We start from the raw sequence: 26,201 nt of genomic DNA, 5'->3' as shown, positions 1-26,201 counted from the left end.
GAGGATGTTATACACCTTACATACAACTTGTACCCTGGTTGATGTAACACAGGAGGATGTTATACACCTTAAATACCACATGTACCCGGGTTGATGTAACACAAGAGGATGTTATACACCTAATATACCACATGTTCCCTGGTTGATGTAACACAGGATGATGTTATGCACCTTATATACCACATGTACCCTGGTTGATGTAACACAGGAGGATGTTATACACCTTACAAACAACATGTACCCGGGTTGATGTAACACAGGAGGATGTTATACACCTTACATACAACATGTACCCGGGTTGATGTAACACGGGAGGATGTTATACACCCTATATACCACATGTACCCGGGTTGATGTAACACAGGAGGATGTTATACACCTTACATACAACATGTACCCGGGTTGATGTAACACAGGAGGATGTTATACACCCTATATACCACATGTACTCTGGTTGATGTAACACAGGAGGATGTTATGCACCTTATATACCACATGTACCCGGGTTGATGTAACACAGGATGATGTTATACACCTAATATACCACATGTATCCTGGTGGATGTAACACAGGAGGATGTTATACACCTTACATACAACATGTACCCTGGTTGATGTAACACAGGAGGATGTTATACACCTAATATACCACATGTATCCTGGTGGATGTAACACAGGAGGATGTTATACACCTAATATACCACATGTATCCTGGTGGATGTAACACAGGAGGATGTTATACACCTAATATACCACATGTACTCTGGGGGATGTAACACAGGAGGATGTTATTCACCTTATATACCACATGCACCCTAGTTTATGCAACACAAGAGGATGTTATACACCCTATATACCACATGTATCCTGGTGGATGTAACACAGGAGGATATTATACACCTTATATACCACATGTACCCCGGTTGATGTAACACAGGAGGATGTTATACACCTTATATACCACATGTACCCCGGTTGATGTAACACAGGAGGATGTTATACACCTTATATACCACATGTACCCTGGTTGTTATAACACCGGAGGATGTTATACACCTTATATACCACATGTACCCTGGTTGATGTAACACAGGAGGATGTTATACACCTTACATACAACATCAACCCGGGTCGATGTAACACAGGAGGATGTTATACACCTTATATACCACATGTATCCTGGTCGATGTAACACAGGAGGATGTTATACACCTTATATACTACATGTATCCTGGTGGATGTAACACAGGAGGATGTTATACACCTTACATACAACATCAACCTGGGTCGATGTAACACAGGAGGATGTTATACACCTTATATACCACATGTATCCTGGTCGATGTAACACAGGAGGATGTTATACACCTTATATACCACATGTATCCTGGTGGAAGTAACACAGGAGGATGTTATACACCTTACATACAACATGTATCCGGGTTGATTTACCACAGGAGGATGTTATACACCTTATATACCACATGTACCCGGGTTGATGTAACATAGGAGGATGTTATGCACCTTATATGCCACATGTACCCTGGTGGATGTAACACTGGAGGATGTTATACACCTTGCATACCACATGTAACCTGGTTGATATAACACTGGAGGATGTTATACACCTTATATACCACATGTACCCGGGTTGATTTAACACAGAAGGATGTTATGCACCTTACATACAACATGTACCCCGGTTGATGTAACATAGGAGGATGTTATGCACCTTATATACCACATGTACCCTGGTGGATGTAACACTGGAGGATGTTATACACCTTAGGCCGTGTTCACACCAAACGCCGTGTAGAGTAAACATGTTTACTATTAGTTTAGTGTAGTGTACACTGGTTTCACATTACATTTGTTCACATCTATACACCTTGTTTAGCTACCTGTACATAAGATTTGTTCCCACTTGTAAACTATATGTCATTTAAATGTTCATTACGTAGAACTGAATTCAAAATTTTTGGAAAATTTTTCTAGCGGTAAGGGAACAACCATTTGACTTCAAAAGTGGGGTGGGGGATGGGAATGGAAATATTCCGATCCCCAATTTGATAAAAAAAAATGGTCATACAGATGATAAAAAAAATTATTCTGAATCAAGAGTTTCCCCATACATTAAAGTGTTAAATATTGAAAAAAAAAGTATTTGATCACCAGCATCGAAAAAAAAGGAATAAAAACGTACGGGCGAAAAAAAATCTGACTCAGATAAAAAAAAAATAACCCTCCCCCTTTTTTTAAGTTAAGTGGTTGCTACTTTATGAAAGCCATTTTTATAATTTGCAGTAGTTTGAATATACTAGAGATGTCTCGATAACGCATTAGAAAACGTTAGCTGCAACAGCGTGCTTACAGCCGAAAAAAAAGGATAGAGATATTAGGGATCACTACATTTTTGTCTTTTCTGTTCGTTTCAAATTGTATTTCTTCTCCAAGGAGTATTTGGTAAAGGAATAGGGTAACGGTTTTTTTAATTTATTTTACGAGTTATTTAACGGATCTGAAATACTAGACAAACATATCATTTACCTCACACTTTTTTTAGTCATGCATTTATGTGTGAATCGTTTTTTGAGAAAAGACCAGTGGCGAATATTTCTGTATACGTCAAGTCGATTCGGGAAGACCTTTTCAAATGAACTAGGCAGCAACTATTTACTTCATTTTTTGTGGAGGGGGAGGGGGGCGTGAGCTATTGATTTTTTTCAGGGCAAATTTTGGTGACAAGTCGAAATCAATTTTAGCATCATATATAGTGGCAGCTGAGGGTGAAACAAACAAATTTTTTTTCAGGGCCAAAAAATGGAAACATTTTTTGTTTCCAAAACAAAATCCAAAGCTCACCACCCCCACCCCCTTGCCTTTATGTTTTATACTCAACTATAAAAGCCCCCCCCCCCCCCCCCGAAATTCAATTGGTTGCTGCCTTTTGGATTTGGCAATGATGCTGCTTTGAGTCTTGATTAGGGGTTAATAAAGTACGGGGTTTTTTTAACAAAAAAACAATCTGTAAAATTTAGACAACTAATAATTATCAAAAATATCAATTTTACTCAAAAATAGTTTCCTCCTTAAATATAAACACGATAAAACTAATGTCCTAAATGCCTAGTTTTGTGTACACTTAACTTACACAAGGCCTACATTGACTATCGACTGTGTGTAGGTAAAACATGATTTAAACTACATGTAAACATTGAGTTTTATCAATGGGAACGCAATTGTGTTTAGTTTACGTGTGAGTTACACTAACACAACACCGAATTTAGGTCAATGTGAACACGGCCTTACATACCACATGTAACCTGGTTGATATAACACAGGAGGATGTTATACACCTTATATATACCACATGTACCCTGGTTGATGTAACACAGGAGGATGTTATACACCTTATATACAACATGTACCCGGGTTGGTGTAACACAAGAGGATGTTATACACCTTACATACAACATGTACCCGGGTTGATGTTACACAAGAGGATGTTATAAAACAGTAGAAAATATCCTGTAATCATATAAAGCATCAAAACAAATAAAAACATTGACAACAATAAGGCTTAACTCATCAGATGGATACATCTAACAAAAATCTATGATTATTTCAAGAAAATTATCAATGCATATGAGCATATAATATAAAAAAAAAAGATGTGGTATGATTGTCAATTGCCAAGAGACCATGTGACACAGAAATTAACAACTATAGGTCACCATACGACCTTCAACAATGAGCAAAGCTCATACCGCATAGTTAGCTATAAAAGGTCCTGAAATGACAAATGTAGAACATTTCAAACGAGAAAACTAACGGCCTAATTTATGTATAAAAAAAATGAACAAAAAACAAATATGTAACGCAGCAACAAACGACAACCACTGAATTAAAGACTCCTGACTTTGGACAGGCACATACATACAGAATGTGGCGAGGTTAAACATGTTAGCGGAATCCCAACCCTCCCCTTAACCTGGGACAGTGGTGTAACAGTACAACATAAGAACGAACTATACAAATCAGTTGAAAAAGGCTTAACTCGTCAGATAGATACAAATAGAAATACATCTAACAAAAACAGAGAGTGGACGTGACCGAGTACTTGTACATCCCATAAAAAAAGACACTCGGTACAGATCTGAGAGTACTCGCAGTTACTGACAGCTAGTTCAATGCCAATTACAACTAATAAAAAGTAATACATCTGAGACTAAATTATCAATCATTACACATCCAGCAGCACGGTAAACAACATCTCCGTAAAAATGAGGATGTGCTATCCCTTTGGAAATAAGTTTTCTACAGGTAGAACCAAACTTCAAAACCAAATCTAGAATTTAGTAAAGATTTTAAGTGATTTGTGGTAACGAAATCCCTGACTTAATAATTTACCAGTAATACATATATTTCGTTCATTAAAATCCAAAACGTTACAACAGACACGGGCAAAGCGGAGGAGTTGTGATATACAAACACCGTAAGATAGTACCAAAGGAACATCAGGGCAGATAGATTTTTACCTGATAAACAATTTTACCCAATGTCAGATTTGCTCCAAATGCTTTGGTTTTTGAGTTATAAGCTAAAAACTGCATTTTACCCCCTATGTTCTATTTTTAGCCATGGCGGCCATCTTGGTTGGTTAGCCGGGTCACCGGACACAATTTTTAAACTAGATACCCTAATAATGATTTTGGCCATGTTTGGTTAAATTTGGCCCAGTAGTTTCAGAGGAGAAGATTTTTGTAAAAGATAACTAAGATTTACAGAAAATGGTTAAAAATTGACTATAAAGGGCCATAACTCCTAAAGGGGTCAACTGACCATTTCGGTCATGTTGACTTATTTGTACATCTTACTTTGCTGAACATTTTTGCTGCTTACAGTTTATCTCTATCTATAATAATATTCATGATAATAACCAAAAACAGCAAAATTTCCTTAAAATAACCAATTCAGAGGCAGCAACCTAACAAGCGGTTGTCTGATTCATCTGAAAATTTCAGGGCAGATAGATCTTGACCTGATAAACAATTTTACTCCGTCAGATTTGCTCTAAATGCTTTGGTTTTTCAGTTATAAGCTAAAAACTGCATTTTACCCCTATGTTCTATTTTTAGCCATGACGGCCATGTTTTTTGATGAAATGGGAATTAAAACACAAACTTTATTCTAGACACCCTAGGAATCAATCAGATGAAGTTTTTTTTGAATTGGTTCAGTAGTTTCAGAGGAGAAGATCTTTGAAATAGTTTACGACGGACGGACGACGCGGACGCCAAGTGATGGCAAAAGCTCACATTTCCTTTTGGAAAGGTGAGCTAAAAAGGAAAATTAACAACAAGGAACGAAGTATGGAAAGCAAAACAAATACTTTTAAAGTTATCATTACGCATGAGCATATAAATCAATACTTTTCGCTTGGGTTTGGATGACTTTTAAATAAAACGACCATAAACTCAATTAAAATCAACAAAGCACTAAAATGACCTTTAATATTAAACTTTTTTGGGCAATTTTATCAAGGACTATCAAGTGAGATGTAAATATTTCTGTACTTAACTTTTAAATTCCACATATTTTTTTTCATGTTAAAAGTTCAATATCCTTATAAATGCATCAATATCCCATATCCCATTTACTTTTAGGACAAATATCCCATATCCCTAAGATTAAAATGGCAAATATTCCGTATCCCAATATACCCTATACAAGCCTCTGCAATGAAGTTAGAATTTTTTTACACTGCTTATTTGACAAAATCTTATAGTAAAAATAAAATGATGACAAAGGATCATTTTTGTATGTCATTTGTTTCATTTCAAATTGTCTTAAGGAGAAATGATATCTAACTGAAACTTACAGATTATTTCCTACTGTATGTAGATCAACACTTTGGTTTGTCTGCTTGCTTTGTTTTTATATTTTGTATACTTATATTTTGATATGGACGTCAAGTTGGTTACTTATTCCCTATTCCATATTCGTTACCTATTCCCTATTCCCTATTCGTTACCTATTACCTATTCCCTATTCCCTATTCGTTACCTATTCGTTACTTGTTCCCTATTCCCTATCGTTACCTATTCGTTACTTATTCCCTATTCCCTATTCGTTACCTATTCCATATTCGTTACCTATTCCCTATTCCCTATTCGTTACCTATTCGTTACTTATTCCCTATTCCCTATCGTTACCTATTCGTTACTTATTCCCTATTCCTTATTCGTTACTTATTCGATTTTTGATAGCCTTCCCCCTTTTTAATTGTTTATACTCTTATATCTGGTAATAGTTCTAAATTTGTTGAGGTAAAATGACCTTTTTTGACCTATTTATATGTGTTTGTGCTCAACCGATCCTTTTACTTTATGTTCGATACTCATTTGTTCCTTATTTGATTTTTATACCTTCTACCTTTTAACTGCTTTATGTCCGTATGTTTGAAGATGGATCTTGGTTCGAAGGGATGAAATCACCGTGTTAGCGCTTGTATAAAAAAAGAAGATGTGGAATAATTGCCAATGAGACAACACCCCACAATAGACCAAAATGACACAGATATTATCAACTATAGGTCACTGTACGGCCTTCAACAATGAGCATAGCCCAAACCTATAAAAGGCCCAGACCTGACAATCTCAAACAATTCAAACAACAAAACTAACGGCCGTATTTCATACACAAAAAAATAAACGGAAAACAAATATGTAACACAAAAACAAACGATAACTACTTAATTTCAGGCTCTTGTCTAGGGACAGGCACATACTAACATAATGTGGTGGGGTTAAACATGTTAGCAGGGTGTACATCGTTTCGGAGCATGCTATTACATTGTGTAATTCGTTCCATTACTCGCTTATAATTCGCTTATAATACGTGTATCATACGTTGCACCTTTTAAAACATGATTTTCCATTGTTTTGTTGTCTCTGGTGGTATGTTTGGGTTCTTAGAGGTGATATGACTCTATAAGCGCATATGTACCCGTTCCAGCGCTCGGTTAATACCCTGTTACCTATTCGTTACCTATTCACTTATAATACGTTTGTTATACATTGCACCTTTTAGAAAAGATTTTCAATTGTGTCCATGTCTCTGGTGGTAACAATGTGTTCTTAGAGATGAAATGACCCTATTAGCGCGCATGTACCCGTTCCAGCGCTCGGTTAATACCCTGTTACCTATTCGTTACCTATTCACTTTTAATATGTTTGTTGTACGTTGCACCTTTTAAAAAGGATTTTCAATTGTGTCCATGTCTCTGGTGGTAACAATGTGTTTTTAGAGATGAAATGACCCTATTAGCGTGCATGTTCCCTATCCAGCGCTCGGTTAATACCCTGTTACCTATTCGTTACCTATTCGTTACCTATTCACTTATAATACGTTTGTTGTACGTTACACCTTTTAGAAAAGGATTTTCAATTAAGTTCATATCTCTGGTTGTAATAATGTGTTCTTATAGATGAAATAACCCTATTAGCGCGTATGTACTCGTTCCAGCGCTCGGATAATACCCTGTTACTTATTCGTTCCTTATTCGCTTTTAATGCGCAGGGTATACGTTGCACCTTGAAATAAATCGTTTTTTAATTGTGTTCATTTCTCTGGTGGTAACAATGTGTTCTTAGAGATGAAATGACCCTATTAGCGTGCATGTACCCGTTCCAGCTCTCGGTTAATACCCTGTTACCTATTCGTTACATATTCGTTACCTATTCGTTACCTATCACTTATAATACGTTTGTTGTACATTGCACCTTTTAGAAAAGGATTTTCAATTGTGTCCATGTCTCTGGTGGTCACAATGTGTTCTTAGAGATGAAATGACCCTATTAGCGTGCATGTACCCGTTCCAGCTCTCGGTTAATACCCTGTTACCTATTCGTTACCTATTCGTTACCTATTCACTTATAATACGTTTGTTGTACGTTGCACCTTTTAGAAAAGGATTTTCAATTGTGTCCATGTCTCTGGTTATAACAATGTGTTCTTAGAGATGAAATGTGTTCTTAGAGATGAAATGACCCGCTCGGTTTACTTATTCGTTCCTTAATCGCTTTTAATACGCGTGGTTTACGTTGGCCCTTGAAATAAATCGTTTTTTAATTGTGTTCATGTCTCTAGTGGTAATTATGTGTTCTTTGAGTTGAAAAAAAAACTATTAGCGCATATGTACCCATTTCGGTTCTTAGAGGTGAAATAACCCTAATAGAACATATCTTCCCGTTTCAGCGCTCGACTCAGTGATACCCTGTTACTTATTCGTTCCTTATTCGCTTATAAAACGTGTGTTATGCGTTACACTTTAAAAAAGAAATATTTTTGTGTCTCTGGTGGTAACTGTCGGTTCTTAGAAGTGAAATAACCCTAATAGAACATATGTACCCGTTTCAGCGCTCGACTGATACCCTGTTACTTATTCGTTCCTTATTCGCTTTTAATACGCGTGGTATACGCTGCACCTTGGAATAAATCGATTATCTATTGCTTTCACGTCTCTGGCGGTAATTATGTGTTCTCTGAAGTGAAAAAAAACACCTATTAGCGCATATGTACTCGTTTCAGTGCAACACTGATACCCTGTTACTTATTCGTTCCTTATTCGCTTTTAAAACGTGTGTTATGCGTTTCACTTTAAAAAAGAAATATTTTTGTGTCTCTGGTGGTAATTGTCGGTTTATTAAAAGTGAAATAACCCTAATAGAACATATGTACCCGTTTCAACGCTCGACTGATACCCTTTTACTTATTCGTTACTTATTCGCTTTTAATACGCGTGGTATACGCTGCACCTTGGAATAAATCGATTATCTATTGCTTTCACGTCTCTGGCGGTAGTTATGTGTTCTCTGAAGTGAAAAAAAAACCTATTAGCGCATATGTACTCGTTTCAGTGCAACACTGATACCCTGTTACTTATTCGTTTTTTTATTCGCTTATAAAACGTGTGTTATGCGTTGCACTTTAAAAAAAGAAATATGTTTGTGTCTCTGGTGGTAGCTGTCGGTTCTTAGAGGTGAAATAACCATAATAGAACATATGTACCCGTTTCAGCGCTCGACTGATACCCTGTTACTTATTCGTTCCTTATTCGCTTTTAATACACGTGGTATACGTTGCAACTTGAAATAAATCGATTATCGATTGCTTTCATGTCTCTGGTGGTAATTATGTGTTCTCTGAGTTAATAAAATTAACGGTACCAATTTTCTTGCACCTGATGCGCATTTCGACAATACATGTCTCTTCAGTGATGCTCGTGGCCAAAATTTTGAAATCCAAAGCTTATATAAAAGATGAAGAGCTATAATCCAAAAGGTCCAAAAAGTATAGCCAAACCCGTGAAAGGAATCAGAGCTTTGCATGAGGGAGATACATTCCTTAATTTATAATAATTTATAATATTTTGTAACAGCAAATTTTAATAACACAAAAAATCCGTATTTTCATGCCAGTTAAAAATCCCCTATTTGCGCATATGTACCCGTTTCACCGCTACACCGATACCCCGTTACTTATTCGTTCCTTATTCGCTTATAAAACGTGTGTTATGCGTTTCACTTTAAAAAAAGAAATATTTTTGTGTCTCTGGTGGTAACTGTCGGTTCTTAGAGGTGAAATATTACCCTAATAGAACATATGTACCCGTTTCAGCGCTCGACTGATACCCTGTTACTTATTCGTTCCTTATTCGCTTTTAATACACGTGGTATACGTTGCAACTTGAAATAAATCGATTATCGATTGCTTTCATGTCTCTGGTGGTAATTATGTGTTCTCTGAGTTAAAAATCCCCTATTAGCGCATATGTACCCGTTTCACCGCTACACTGATACCCTGTTACTTATTCATTCCTTATTCGCTTTTAAAACGTGTTTTATGTGTTACACTTTAAAAAAAGAAATATTTTTGTGTCTCTGGTGGTAACTGTCGGTTCTTAGAGGTGAAATTACCCTTATAGAATATATGTACCCGTTTCAGCGCTCGACTAATATCCGGTTACTTATTCGTTCCTTATTTGCTTTTAATGCGCAGGGTATACGTTGCACTTTAAAATAAATCGTGTTTTAATTGTGTTCATGTCTCTGGTGGTAACAATGTGTTTTTAGAGATGAAATTATCCTATTAGCGCGTATGTACCCGTTCCAGCGCTCGGTTAATACCTTGTTCCCTATTCGTTACCTATTCACTTTTAATACGTTTGTTGTACGTTTCACCTTTTAGAAAAGGATTTTCAATTGTGTCCATGTCTCTGGTGGTAACAATGTGTTTTTAGAGATGAAATGAGCCTATTAGCGTGCATGTACCCGTTCCAGCGCTAGGTTAATACCCTGTTACCTATTCGTTACCTATTCATTTATAATACGTTTGATGTACGTTTCACCTTTTAGAAAAGGATTTTCAATTAAGTTCATATCTCTGGTTGTAATAATGTGTTCTTATAGATGAAATACCCCTATTAGCGCGTGTGTACTCGTTCCAGCGCTCGGATAATACCCTGTTACTTATTCGTTCCTTATTCGCTTTTAATGCGCGGGATATACGTTGCACCTTGAAATAAATCGTTTTTAAATTGTGTTCATATCTCTGGTGGTAACAATGTGTTCTTAGAGATGAAATGACACTATTAGCGTGCATGTACCATTCCAGCTCTCGGTTAATACCCTGTTACCTATTCGGTACCTATTCACTTATAATACGTTTGTTGTACGTTGCACCTTTTAGAAAAGGATTTTCAATTGTGTCCATGTCTCTGGTGATAACAATGTGTTCTTATAGATGAAATGTGTTCTTAGAGATGAAATGACCCGCTCGGTTTATATCCTGTTACTTATTCGTTCCTTAATCGCTTTTAATACGCGTGATTTACGTTGCACCTTGAAATAAATCGTTTTTTAATTGTGTTCATGTCTCTGGTTGTAATTATGTGTTCTCTGAGTTGAAAAACCCCTATTAGCGCATATGAACCCGTTTCACCGCTACACTGATATCCTGTTAATTATTCGTTCGTTTGTGACATCCTAGTCATACACAATCAACTTAATACATACAGACATCATATCTTTGTAATAATTGTTCTATTGTATCTATCACACCTACATATATAAGGTCTACATCTAACACTCCAGTCATGCCCTCATAACATCCTAGTCAGGCATTTGTGACATTCTAGTCATACACCATCAACTATATTATACGTACAGAGACATCATATCTTTGTAATAATTGTTCTATTGTATCTATCACACCTTCATTTATAATGTCTTCATCTAACACCCCAGTCATGCCCTCATAGCACCTTAGTCAGGCATTTGGGACATCCCAGTCATACACAATCAACTATATAATACATACAGACATCATATCTTGGTAATAATTGTTCTATTGTATCCATCACACCTTCATTTATAATATCTTCATCTAACACCCCAGTCATGCCCTTGTAACACCCTAGTCAGGCATTTGTGACATCCTAGTCATACACAATCAACTATATAATACATACAGACATCATATCTTTGTAATAATTGTTCTATTGTATCTATCACACCTTCATTTATAATGTCTTCATCTAACACCCCAGTCATGCCCTCATAGCACCCTAGTCAGGCATTTGGGACATCCCAGTCATACACAATCAACTATATAATACATACAGACATCATATCTTGGTAATAATTGTTCTATTGTATCCATCACACCTTCATTTATAATATCTTCATCTAACACCCCAGTCATGCCCTTGTAACACCCTAGTCAGGCATTTGTGACATCCTAGTCATACACAATCAACTATATAATACATACAGACATCATATCTTTGTAATAATTGTTCTATTGTATCTATCACACCTTCATTTATAATGTCTTCATCCAACACTCCAGTCATGCCCTTGTAACACCCTAGTCAGGCATTTGTGACATCCTAGTCATACACAATCAACTTTATAATACATACAGACATCATATCTTTGTAATAATTGTTCTATTGTATCTATCACATCTTCATTTATAATATCTTCATCTAACACCCCAGTCATGCCCTTGTAACACCCTAGTCTGGCGTTTGTGACATCCTAGTCATACACAATCAACTATATAATACATACAGACATCATATCTTTGTAATAATTGTTTTATTGTATCTATCACACCTTTATATATAATGTCCTATCTAACACCCATGTCATGCCCTTGTAACACCCTAGTCAGGCATTTATGACATTCTAGTCATACACAATCAACTATATAATACATACAGACAACATATCTTTGTTATAATTGTTCTATATTGTATCTATCACACCTTTATTTATAATGTCTTCATCTAACACCCCAGTCATGCCCTTGTAACATCCTAGTCTGGCATTTGTGACATCCTAGTCATACACAATCAACTTAATACATACAGACATCATATCCTTGTAATAATTGTTCTATTGTATATATCACACCTTTATATATAAGGTCTACATCTAACACTCCAGTCATACCCTCATAGCATCCTAGTCAGGCATTTGGGACATCCCAGTCATACACAATCAACTACTAGTATATAATACATACAGACATCATATCTTGGTAATAATTGTTCTATTGTATCCATCACACCTTCATTTATAATGTCTTCATCTAACACCCCAGTCATGCCCTTGTAACACCCTAGTCAGGCATTTGTGACATCCTAGTCATACACAATCAACTATATAATACATACAGACATCAAATCTTTGTAATAATTGTTCTATTGTATCTATCACACCTTCATTTATAATGTCTTCATCTAACACCCCAGTCATGCCCTTGAAACACCCTAGTCTGGCATTTGTGACATCCTAGTCATACACAATAAACTTTATAATACATACAGACATCATATCTTTGTAAGAATTGTTCTATTGTATCTATCACACCTTTATTTATAATGTCCTATCTAACACCCCAGTCATGCCCTTGTAACATCCTAGTCTGGCATATGTGACATCCTAGTCATACACAATCAACTTTATAATACATACAGACATCATATCTTTGTAATAATTGTTCTATTGTATCTATCACACCTACATATATAAGGTCTACATCTAACACCCAGTCATGCCCTTGTAACACCCTAGTCAGGCATTTGTGACATCCTAGTCATACACAATCAACTATATAATACATACAGACATCATATCTTTGTAATAATTGTTCTATTGTATCTATCACACCTTCGTTTATAATGTCTTCATCTAACACCCCAGTCATGCCCTTGAAACACCCTAGTCTGGCATTTGTGACATCCTAGTCATACACAATTAACTTTATAATACATACAGACATCATTTCTTTGTAAGAATTGTTCTATTGTATCTATCACCCCTTATTTATAGTGTCCTATCTAACACTCCAGTCATGCCCTTGTAACACCCTACTCAGGCATTTGTGACATCCTAGTCATACACAATCAACTATATAATACATACAGACATCAAATCTTTGTAATAATTATTTTATTGTATCTATCACACCTACATATATAAGGTCTACATCTAACACCCAGTCATGCCCTTGTAACACCCTAGTCAGGCATTTGTGACATCCTAGTCATACACAATCAACTATATAATACATACAGACATCATATCTTTGTAATAATTGTTCTATTGTATCTATCACACCTTCATTTATAATGTCTTCATCTAACACCCCAGTCATGCACTTGTAACACCCTAGTCTGGCATTTGTGACATCCTAGTCATACGCAATCAACTATATAATACATACAGACATCATATCTTTGTAATAATTATTCTATTGTATCTATCACACCTTCATTTATAATGTCTTCATCTAACACCCCAGTCATGCCCTCATAGTAACCTAGTCAGGCATTTGGGACATCCCAGTCATACACAATCAACTATATAATACATAGACATCATATCTTTGTAATAATTGTTCTATTGTATCTATCACACCTTAATTTATAATGTCTTCATCTTACACCCCAGTCATGCCCTCATAGCACCCTAGTCGGGCATTTGGGACATCCCAGTCATACACAATCAACTATATAATACACACAGACATCACATCTTTGTAATAATAGTTCTATCGTATCTATCACACCTACATATATAAGGTCTACATCTAACACCCCAGTCATGCCCTCATAACACCCTAGTCAGGCATTTGGGACATCCCAGTCATACACAATCAACTATACAGTACATACAGACATCAAATCTTTGTAATAACTGTTCTATTGTATCTATCACAACTTCATTTATAATGTCTTCATCTAACACCCCAGTCATGCCCTTGAAACACCCTAGTCTGGCATTTGTGACATCCTAGTCATACACAATCAACTTTATAATACATACAGACATCATATCTTTGTAATAATTGTTCTATTGTATCTATCACACCTTCATTTATAATGTCTTCATCTAACACCCCAGTCATGCCCTCATAGCACCCTAGTCAGGCATTTGTGACATTCTAGTCATAAACAATCAACTATATAACACATACAGACATCATATCTTTGTAATAATTATTCTATTGTATCTATCACACCTTCATTTATAATGTCTTCATCTAACACCCAAGTCATGCCCTTGTAACACCCTAGTCAGGCATTTGTGACATCCTAGTCATACACAATGAATTATATAATACATACAGACATCATATCTTTGTAATAATTATTCTATTGTATCTATCACACCTTCATTTATAATGTCTTCATCTAACACCCCAGTCATGCCCTCATAGCACCCTAGTCAGGCATTTGTGACATTCTATTCATAAACAATCAACTATATAACACATACAGACATCATATCTTTGTAATAATGATTCTATTGTATCTATCACACCTTCATTTATAATGTCTTCATCTAACACCCAAGTCATGCCCTTGTAACACCCTAGTCAGGCATTTGTGATATCCTAGTCGTACACACTCAACTATCTATCACACCTTCATTTATAATGTCTACATCTAACACCCCAGGCATGCCCTTGTAACACCCTAGTCAGGCATTTGTGACATTCTAGTCATACACAATCAACTATATAATACATACAGACATCATATCTTTGTAATAATGATTCTATTGTATCTATCACACCTTCATATATAATATATACATCTAACACCCCACTCATGCCCTTTAATACACAATAGTTATGGTAGGGTGACACCACCTCATCTATTCTGCAATTCATAAAAAAAATCCCTACGGGAAAGGTTTTGTCCACACTTAGTTCAAATGATAGAAATTTTGTTTAAGGTTGTCTGGACCCAAAGACCAAGGTGGGTAAGGTTTATAAACGTTTTTGATTGAGGTTAAAAGTTTAGGTAGTGTGCCCCTACCACCTCCCTCCTTTAATTTATCAAAAGTTCCCTACGGCAAAGCTTTTGTCAACAATAAGTACAGAGGTTGTTTGGACCCAACGACCAAGATGGGTAAAGTGTTTTAACGTTTTTAATAGAGGTGCCAATTTGGGATAGGGTGACCCTACCACTTCCCCTCTTTAATTTATAAAAAAAATCCCTGTGGCAAAGGTTTTGTCCACATAAGGTACAATAATGATTTACCCTGTAACAATAATGATACTGTGACCAATAGAAATGGTGTCAGAGTAAATCTATCACAGTCAGATGATTTATCTTGTACCAATAATGGTACTTTGGCCAATATACATAGTGTCAGAGTCAATCTATCACTGTCAGATGATTTATCCTGTAACAATAATGATACTGTGACCTATAGACATACTGTCAGAGTCAATATATCACAGTCAGATGATTTATCCTGTAACAATAATGATACTTTGACCTAAAGACATAGTGTCAGAATCAATCTATCACAGTCAGATGATTTTTCCTGTAATAATAAGGATACTATGGCTTAAAGACATAGTGTCAGAGTCAATCTATAACAGTCAGATGATTTATCCTTTAACAATAAGGATACTGTGACCTATAGACATAGTGTCAGAGTCAATCTATCACAGTCAGATGATTTATCCTGTAACAAAAATGGTACTGTGGCCTATAGACGTGGTGTCAGTGACAATCTATCACAGTCAGATGATTTATCCTGTAACAATAATGATACTTTGAGCTAAAGACATAGTGTCAGAATCAATCTATCACAGTCAGATGATTTTTCCTGTAACAATAAGGATACTGTGGCCTATAGACATAGTGTCAGAGTCAATCTATAACAGTCAGATATATCACTGTGATAGATTTACTCTGACACCATTTCTATTGGTCAAGGTATCATTATTGTTACAGGATAAATCATCGGACTGTGATAGATTGATTCTGACACTATGTCTATAGGTCACAGTATCATTATTGTTACAGGATAAATCATCTGACTGTGATAGATTGACTCTGACACCATGTCTATAGGTCACAGTATCATTATTATTACGGGATAAATCATCTGACTGTGATAGATTGACTCTGACACCAAGTCTATAGGCCACAGTACCATTTTTGTTAGAGGATAAATCATCTGACTGTGATAGATTGACTCTGACACTATGTCTATAGGTCACAGTATCCTTATTGTTACAGGATAAATCATCTGACTGTGATATATTGACTCTGACAGTATGTCTATAGGTCACAGTATCATTATTGTTACAGGATAAATCATCTGACTGTGATAGATTGACTCTGACACTATGAATATTGGCCAAAGTACCATTATTGGTACAAGATAAATCATCTGACTGTGATAGATTTACTCTGACACCGTTTCTATTGGTCAAGGTATCATTATTGTTACAGGATAAATCATCGAACTGTGATAGATTGATTCTGACACTATATCTATAGGTCACGGTATCATTATTGTTACAGGATAAATCGTATGACTGTGATAGATTGTCTCTGACATCATGTCTATAGGTGACAGTATCATTATTGTTACATGATAAATCATATGACTGTGAGAGATTGACTCTTACACCATGTCTATAGGTCACAGTATCATTATTGTTACATGATATATCATCTGACTGTGATAGATTGAATCTGACACTATGTCTATTGGCCACAGTACCACTAGTTACAGGATAAATCATCTGACTGTGATATATTTACTCTGACGACTTTTCTTTTGTTCAAGGTATCATGATACTGTGACCTATAGACATGGTGTCAGAGTCAATCTATCACAGGCAGATGATTTATCCTGTAACAATAATGATACCTTGAACAAAAGAAAAGGCGTCAGAATAAATATATCACAGTCAGATGATTTATCTTGTACCACTAGTGGTACTGTGGCCAACAGACATAGTGTCAGAGTCAATCTATCACAGTCAGATGATATATCCTGTAACAATAATGATACTGTGACATATAAACATGGTGTCAGAGTTAATATATCACAGTCAGATGATTTATCCTGTAACAATAATGATACTGTCACCTACACAAATGATGTCAGAGACAATCTATCACAGTCAGATGATTTATCATCTAACACTAATGATACTGTGACCTATAGACATAGTGTCAGAATCAATCTATCACAGTCCGATGATTTATCCTGTAACAATAATGATACCTTGACCAATAGAAATGGTGTCAGAGTAAATCTATCACAGTCAGATGATTTATCTTGTACCAATAATGGTACTTTGGCCAATATACATAGTGTGAGAGTCAATCTATCACAGTCAGATGATTTATCCTGTAACAATAATGATACTGTGACCTATAGACATACTGTCAGAGTCAATATATCACATTCAGATGATTTATCCTGTAACAATAAGGATACTGTGACCTATAGACATAGTGTCAGAGTCAATCTATCACAGTCAGATGATTTATGCTGTAACAAAAATGGTACTGTGGCCTATATACTTGGTGTCAGAGTCAATCTATCACAGTCAGATGATTTATCCCGTAATAATAATGATACTGTGACCTATAGACATGGTGTCAGAGTCAATCTATCACAGTCAGATGATTTATCCTGTAACAATAATGATACTGTGACCTATAGACATAGTGTCAGAATCAATCTATCACAGTCCGATGATTTATCCTGTAACAATAATGATACGTTGACCAATAGAAATGGTGTCAGAATCAATCTATCACAGTCAGATGATTTTTCTTGTACCAATAATGGTACTTTAGCCAATATACATAGTGTGAGAGTCAATCTATCACAGTCAGATGATTTATCCTGTAACAATAATGATACTGTGACCTATAGACATACTGTCAGAGTCAATATATCACAGTCAGATGATTTATCCTGTAACAATAAGGATACCGTGACCTATAGACATAGTATCAGAGTCAATCTATCACTGTCAGATGATTTATCCTGTAACAAAAATGGTACTATGGCCTATAGACGTGGTGTCAGAGTCAATCTATCACAGTCAGATGATTTATCCCGTAATAATAATGATACTGTGACCTATAGACATGGTGTCAGAGTCAATCTATCACAGTCAGATGATTTATCCCGTAACAATAATGATACTGTGACCTATAGACATGGTGTGAGAGTCAATCTATCACAGTCCGATGATTTATCCTGTAACAATAATGATGCCTTGATCAAAAGAAATGGCGTCAGAGTAAACCTATTACAGTCAGATGACTTATCCTGTACCACCAGTGGTACTGTGGCCAATAGACATAGTGTCAGAGTCAATCTATTACAGTCAGATGACATCTCCTGTAACAATAATGATACTGTGACCTATAGACATGATGTCAGAGTTAATCTATCACAGTCAGATGATTTATCCTGTAACAATAATGATACTGTCACCTATAGACATGATGTCAGAGACAATCTATCACAGTCAGATGATTTACCCTGTAACAATAATGATACTATGACCAATAGAAATGGTGTCAGAGTAAATCTATCACAGTCAGATGATTTATCTTGTACCAATAATGGTACTTTGGCCAATATACATAGTGTCAGAGTCAATCTATCACTGTCAGATGATTTATCCTGTAACAATAATGATACTTTGACATAAAGACATAGTGTCAGAATTAATCTATTACAGTCAGATGATTTTTCCTGTAATAATAAGGATACTATGGCCTAAAGACATAGTGTCAGAGTCAATCTATAACAGTCAGATGATTTATCCTGTAACAATAAGGATACTGTGACCTATAGACATAGTGTGAGAGTCAATCTATCACAGTCAGATGATTTATCCTGTAACAAAAATGGTACTGTGGCCTATAGACGTGGTGTCAGTGTCAATCTATCACAGTCAGAAGATTTATCCTGTAACAATAATGATACTTTGAGCTAAAGACATAGTGTCAGAATCAATCTATCACAGTCAGATGATTTTTCCTGTAACAATAAGGATACTGTGGCCTATAGACATAGTGTCAGAGTCAATCTATAACAGTGAGATGATTTATCCTGAAACAATAAGGATACTGTGACCTATAGACATAGTGTCAGAGTCAATCTATCACAGTCAGATGATTTATCCTGTAACAAAAATGATACTGTGGCCTATAGACGTGGTGTCAGAGTCAATCTATCACAGTCAGATGATTTACCCCGTAATAATAATGATACTTTGACCTAAAGACATAGTGTCAGAGTCAATCTATAACAGTCAGATGATTTATCCTGTAACAATAAGGATACCGTGACCTATAGACATAGTATCAGAGTCAATCTATCACTGTCAGATGATTTATCCTGTAACAAAAATGGTACTATGGCCTATAGACGTGGTGTCAGAGTCAATCTATCACAGTCAGATGATTTATCCCGTAATAATAATGATACTGTGACCTATAGACATGGTGTCAGAGTCAATCTATCACAGTCAGATGATTTATCCTGTAACAATAATGATACTGTGACCTATAGACATAGTGTCAGAATCAATCTATCACAGTCCGATGATTTATCCTGTAACAATAATGATACGTTGACCAATAGAAATGGTGTCAGAATCAATCTATCACAGTCAGATGATTTTTCTTGTACCAATAATGGTACTTTAGCCAATATACATAGTGTGAGAGTCAATCTATCACAGTCAGATGATTTATCCTGTAACAATAATGATACTGTGACCTATAGACATACTGTCAGAGTCAATATATCACAGTCAGATGATTTATCCTGTAACAATGAGGATACCGTGACCTATAGACATAGTATCAGAGTCAATCTATCACTGTCAGATGATTTATCCTGTAACAAAAATGGTACTATGGCCTATAGACGTGGTGTCAGAGTCAATCTATCACAGTCAGATGATTTATCCCGTAATAATAATGATACTGTGACCTATAGACATGGTGTCAGAGTCAATCTATCACAGTCAGATGATTTATCCCGTAACAATAATGATACTGTGACCTATAGACATGGTGTGAGAGTCAATCTATCACAGTCCGATGATTTATCCTGTAACAATAATGATGCCTTGATCAAAAGAAATGGCGTCAGAGTAAACCTATTACAGTCAGATGATTTATCCTGTACCACCAGTGGTACTGTGGCCAATAGACATAGTGTCAGAGTCAATCTATTACAGTCAGATGATATCTCCTGTAACAATAATGATACTGTGACCTATAGACATGATGTCAGAGTTAATCTATCACAGTCAGATGATTTATCCTGTAACAATAATGATACTGTAACCTATAGACATGATGTCAGAGACAATCTATCACAGTCAGATGATTTACCCTGTAACAATAATGATACTATGACCAATAGAAATGGTGTCAGAGTAAATCTATCACAGTCAGATGATTTATCTTGTACCAATAATGGTACTTTGGCCAATATACATAGTGTCAGAGTCAATCTATCACTGTCAGATGATTTATCCTGTAACAATAATGATACTTTCACATAAAGACATAGTGTCAGAATCAATCTATTACAGTCAGATGATTTTTCCTGTAATAATAAGGATACTATGGCCTAAAGACATAGTGTCAGAGTCAATCTATAACAGTCAGATGATTTATCCTGTAACAATAAGGATACTGTGACCTATAGACATAGTGTGAGAGTCAATCTATCACAGTCAGATGATTTATCCTGTAACAAAAATGGTACTGTGGCCTATAGACGTGGTGTCAGTGTCAATCTATCACAGTCAGAAGATTTATCCTGTAACAAAAATGATACTTTGAGCTAAAGACATAGTGTCAGAATCAATCTATCACAGTCAGATGATTTTTCCTGTAACAATAAGGATACTGTGGCCTATAGACATAGTGTCAGAGTCAATCTATAACAGTGAGATGATTTATCCTGAAACAATAAGGATACTGTGACCTATAGACATAGTGTCAGAGTCAATCTATCACAGTCAGATGATTTATCCTGTAACAAAAATGATACTGTGGCCTATAGACGTGGTGTCAGAGTCAATCTATCACAGTCAGATGATTTACCCCGTAATAATAATGATACTTTGACCTAAAGACATAGTGTCAGAGTCAATCTATCAAAGTCAGATGATTTTTCCTGTAACAATAAGGATACTGTGGCCTATAGACATAGTGTCAGAGTCAATCTATCACAGTGAGATTATTTATCCCGTAACAATAATGATACTGTTACCTATAGGCATGGTATCAGAGTCAATCTATCACAGTCAGATGATTTATCCTGTAACAATAATGATACCTTGACCAATAGAAATGGCGTCAGAGTAAATATATCACAGTCAGATGATTTATCATGTACTACTAGTGGTACTGTGGCCAACAGACATAGTGTCAGAGTCAATCTATCACAGTCAGATGATATATCCTGTAACAATAATGATACTGTGACCTATAAACATGGTGTCAGAGTTAATCTATCACAGTCAGATGATTTATCCTGTAACAATAATGATACTGTCACCTACACACATGATGTCAGAGACAATCTATCACAGTCAGATGATTTATCATATAACACTAATGATACTGTGACCTATAGACATAGTGTCAGAATCAATCTATCACAGTCCGATGATTTATCCTGTAACAATAATGATACCTGAACCAATAGAAATGGTGTCAGAGTCAATCTATAACAGTCAGATGATTTATCTCGTAATAATAATGATAGTGTGACCTATAGACATGGTGTCAGACTCAATCCATCACAGTCAGATTATTTATCCCGTAACAATAATGATACTGTGACCTATATACATGGTGTCAGAGTCAATATATCACAGTCAGATGATTTATCCTATAACAGTAATGATACCTTGACCAATAGAAATGGCGTCAGAGTAAATCTGTCACAGTCAGATGATTTATCCTGTACCACTAGTGGTACTGTGGCCAATAGACATAGTGTCAGAGTCAATCAATCACAGTCAGATGATTTATCCTGTAACGGTAATGATACTGTCACCTATAGACATCATGTCAGAGTCAATCTATCACAGTCAGACGATTTATCCTGTAACAATGATGATAATGTGACCCATAGACATAGTTGTCAGAATCAATTTATCACAGTCAGATGATTTATCCTGTAACCATAATGATACTTTGACCTATATACATAGTGTCAGAGTCAATCTATCGCAGTCAGATGATTTATCCTGTAAAAAAAATGGCACTGTGGCCTATAGACGTGGTGTCAGAGTCAATCTATCACAGTCAGGTGATTTATCCTGTAACAATAATGATACCGTGAACAAAAGAAAACGCGTCAGAGTAAATATATCACAGTCAGATGATTTATCCTGTACCACTAGTGGTACTGTGGCCAATAGACATAGTGTCAGAGTCAATCTATCACAGTCAGACGATTTATCCTGTAACAATAATGGTACTGTGACCTATAGACATAGTGTCAGAGTCAATTTATCACAGTCAGATGATTTATCCCGCTATAATAATGAAACTGTGACCTATAGACATGGTGTAAGAGTCAATCTATCACAGTCAGATGATTTATCCCGTATCAATAATGATACTGTGACCTATAGACATGGTGTCAGAGTCAATCTATCACAGTCAGATGAGTCAGATGATTTATCCCGCTATAATAATGAAACTGTGACCTATAGACATGGTGTAAGAGTCAATCTATCACAGTCAGATGATTTATCCCGTATCAATAATGATACTGTGACCTATAGACATGGTGTCAGAGTCAATCTATCACAGTCAGATGATTTATCCTGTAACAATAATGATACCGTGAACAAAAGAAAAGGCGTCAGAGTAAATATATCACAGTCAGATGATTTATCCTGTACCACTAGTGGTACTGTGGCCAATAGACATAGTGTCAGAGTCAATCTATCACAGTCAGATGATATATCATGTAACAATAATGATACTGTGACCTATAGACATGGTGTAAGAGTCAATCTCTTACAGTCATATGATTTATCATGTAACAATAATGATACTGTCACCAATTGACATGATGTCAGAGACAATCTATCACAGTCATACGATTTATCCTGTAACAATAATGATGCTGTGACCTATAGACATAGTGTCAGAATCAATCTATCACAGTCCGATGATTTATCCTGTAACAATAATGATACCTTGACCAATAGAAATGGTGTCAGAGTAAATCTATCACAGTCAGATGATTTATCTTGTACCAATAATGGTACTGTGACCTATAGACATACTGTCAGAGTCAATATATCACTTTCAGATGATTTATCCTGTAACAATAAGGATACTGTGACCTATAGACATAGTGTCAGAGTCAATCTATCACAGTCAGATGATTTATCCTGTACCAATAATGGTACTTTGTTCAATATACATACTGTCAGAGTCAATCTATCACTTTCAGATGATTTATCCTGTAACAATAATGATACTGTGACCTATAGACATACTGTCAGAGTCAATCTATCACAGTCAGATGATTTATCCTGTAACAATAATGATACTTTGACCTAAAGACATAGTGTCAGAATCAATCTATCACAGTCAGATGATTTTTCCTGTAATAATAAGGATACTGTGGCCTAAAGACATAGTGTCAGAGTCAATCTATAACAGTCAGATGATTTATCCTGTAACAATAAGGATACTGTGACCTATAGACATAGTGTCAGAGTCAATCTATCACAGTCAGATGATTTATCCTGTAACAAAAATGGTACTGTGGCCTATAGACGTGGTGTCAGTGTCAATCTATCACAGTCAGATGATTTATCCTGTAACAATAATGATACTTTGAACTAAAGACATAGTGTCAGAATCAATCTATCACAGTCAGATGATTTTTCCTGTAACAATAAGGATACTGTGGCCTATAGACATAGTGTCAGAGTCAATCTATAACAGTCAGATGATTTATTCTGTAACAATAAGGATACTGTGAACTATAGACAGAGTGTCAGAGTCAATCTATCACAGTCAGATGATTTATCCTGTAACAAAAATGGTACTGTGGCCTATAGACGTGGTGTCAGAGTCAATCTATCACAGTCAGATGATTTTTCCTGTAACAATAAGGATACTGTGGCCTATAGACATAGTGTCAGAGTCAATCTATCACAGTGAGATTATTTATCCCGTAACAATAATGATACTGTGACCTATAGACATAGTGTCAGAGTCAATCTATCACAGTCAGATGATTTATCCTGTAACAAAAATGGTACTGTGGCCAATAGACGTGGTGTCAGTGTCAATCTATCACAGTCTGATGATTTATCCTGTAACAATAATGATACTTTGAGCTAAAGACATAGTGTCAGAATCAATCTATCACAGTCAGATGATTTTTCCTGTAACAATAAGGATACTGTGGCCTATAGACATAGTGTCAGAGTCAATCTATAACAGTCAGATGATTTATTCTGTAACAATAAGGATACTGTGATCTATAGACACAGTGTCAGAGTCAATCTATCACAGTCAGATGATTTATCCTGTAACAAAAATGGTACTGTGGCCTATAGACGTGGTGTCAGAGTCAATCTATCACATTCAGATGATTTTTCCTGTAACAATAAGAATACTGTGGCCTATAGACATAGTGTCAGAGTCAATCTATCACAGTGAGATTATTTATCCCGTAACAATAATGATACTGTTACCTATAGTCATGGTATCAGAGTCAATCTATCACAGTCAGATGATTTATCCTGTAACAATAATGATACCTTGACCAATAGAAATGGCGTCAGAGTAAATCTATCACAGTCAGATGATTTATCCTGTACTACTAGTGGTACTGTGGCCAACATACATAGTGTCAGAGTCAATCTATCACAGTCAGATGATATATCCTGTAACAATAATGATACTGTGACCTATAAACATGGTGTCAGAGTTAATCAATCACAGTCAGATGATTTATCCTGTAACAATTATGGTGCTGTCACCTACACACATGATGTCAGAGACAATCTATCACAGTCAGATGATTTATCATATAACACTAATGATACTGTGACCTATAGACATAGTGTCAGAATCAATCTATCACAGTCCGATGATTTATCCTGTAACAATAATGATACCTTGACCAATAGAAATGGTGTCAGAGTCAATCTATCACAGTCAGATGATTTATCCCGTAATAATAATGATACTGTGACCTATAGACATGGTGTCAGACTCAATCCATCACAGTCAGATTATTTATCCCGTAACAATAATGATACTGTGACCTATATACATGGTGTCAGAGTCAATCTATCAAAGTCAGATGATTTATCCTATAACAGTAATGATACCTTGACCAATAGAAATGGCGTCAGAGTAAATCTGTCACAGTCAGATGATTTATCCTGTACCACTAGTGGTACTGTGGCCAATAGACATAGTGTCAGAGTCAATCAATCACAGTCAGATGCTTTATCCTGTAACGGTAATGATACTGTCACCTATAGACATCATGTCAGAGTCAATCTATCACAGTCAGACGATTTATCCTGTAACAATGATGATAATGTGACCCATAGACATAGTTGTCAGAATCAATTTATCACAGTCAGATGATTTATCCTGTAACAATAATGATACTTTGACCTATATATATAGTGTCAGAGTCAATCTATCGCAGTCAGATGATTTATCCTGTAACAAAAATGGCACTGTGGCCTATAGACGTGGTGTCAGAGTCAATCTATCACAATCAGGTGATTTATCCTGTAGCAATAATGGTACTGTGGCCT

The sequence above is a fragment of the Mytilus galloprovincialis genome, chromosome 12 (assembly GCF_965363235.1).
Source record: "Mytilus galloprovincialis chromosome 12, xbMytGall1.hap1.1, whole genome shotgun sequence".
In the NCBI taxonomy this organism is placed as follows: Eukaryota; Metazoa; Mollusca; class Bivalvia; order Mytilida; family Mytilidae; genus Mytilus; species Mytilus galloprovincialis.
Note: the sequence above shows the minus strand (reverse complement) of the source record.